The 1,187-nt window shown below is 39.3% G+C and overlaps 1 protein-coding gene and 1 long non-coding RNA gene across 7 annotated transcripts in view; one reads left to right on the forward strand and one right to left on the reverse strand.

The window, feature by feature from the left end:
• LOC106877926 (uncharacterized) overlaps positions 1-1,187 on the forward strand; it is a 441,127-nt gene that overhangs the window by 414,907 nt on the left and 25,033 nt on the right. Inside the window, exon 1 of one of the 6 annotated variants that reach the window (XM_014927000.2) lies at positions 402-881. The exons of the other annotated variants lie outside the window; for them this stretch is intronic. The gene's annotated coding sequence lies outside the window, so the exon portion shown is untranslated. Of the gene's footprint in view, positions 1-401; positions 882-1,187 lie in introns of those variants that run through there. 6 annotated transcript variants of the gene reach the window in all.
• The window catches only part of LOC128248136 (uncharacterized), a 105,977-nt gene that overhangs the window by 54,731 nt on the left and 50,059 nt on the right, over positions 1-1,187 (reverse strand). The window lies entirely within an intron of this gene.

Genomic DNA, 1,187 nt, shown 5'->3' on the forward strand with positions numbered 1-1,187 from the left:
CACATTGTTACCATTTGGTATTTTTTTACAGTCCCTTCTCGGTTCCCTCTTGTCTCTTTCTTTCTCTCATCCTCACCGTTTCTCCCTTCTTTCTATCATTTTTGCTTACAGCTTTCGTCTTGCAGGTTATTTACCTTACCTATATATTCTTCTCTATCTCTCTCTCTCTCTTTCTCTCGCATCCCGATCTGTACATGTGTGTATGTCACAGGAAGACAGAGACAGACAAGAGAACGTGTTAAAGAGAGAGATAAAGAGAGAGAGATGATGGAAAAGAGAACTGTGTGCTTGTCTGTGTGCACAATGTTATATGTAAATGTATAATAAGGTCCAGCAACAACCTTAAGCCCTCGCCACTCAAAAACAAGAAGAAAACAAAAAGACAACCCATAACGCACGGCCTTCACAATATATCTATAACAATCATTAGCAGTCCCGTAGAGGAGGAGGAGGACGCGGAGTTTTCTAGTCACAAACACCACCACCACCACCATAGAAATCTCTCCCACAACCACCACCTCGTGATAGCGCAGTGGTGGTGGCGGTAGCGGAGGCGGCGTTGGTGGTGGTGTTGTCAGCGGTGGACCAAGACTGACAGAAGGAAGAAAAAAAAAATATCAGTAGGCCGCGGAACTCCCTTTTCATACGGGGAGAGAGAGAGAGAGGGGGAGAGAAAGAGAGAGAAAAAGGATGGGAAAAACAGGGTTCCCGTTTCCGTACTGTTTGCATGGGCAATCTCGGCATTAACCAATTATTATTACTACGGCATTGGAGTAAGATTTAAACGGAGACAGAAATAACAACAATAAGCAACATTACTTGCTACTATTAACACTGTTTATATTACAAGTATCACCTCTACTGCTTTATAATACTAAACGGTAATCATCATTAGCATCGTTTTTTATTTGTTTTGTTTATGTTTGTAAATATTTCGTATATTATGTGAGATTATCTATGTGCGTGTGCATTATATATATATGTATACTGTATATTTATATCTACTAATACTGTTATAAAATATCAAACTATCAATCTCTGTATGTATATACATGTTTGTGTGTATCTATATGTATAACGTATACGCTATATACTTACATATGTGTTTTCATACATAGAACGTATATTCATGTGTGTGTGTGTGTGTGTGTGTGTGTGTGTGTGTGTGTGTGTGTGTGTGTGTGTGT

The sequence above is a fragment of the Octopus bimaculoides genome, chromosome 6, assembly GCF_001194135.2.
Source record: "Octopus bimaculoides isolate UCB-OBI-ISO-001 chromosome 6, ASM119413v2, whole genome shotgun sequence".
Lineage (NCBI taxonomy): Eukaryota > Metazoa > Mollusca > Cephalopoda > Octopoda > Octopodidae > Octopus > Octopus bimaculoides.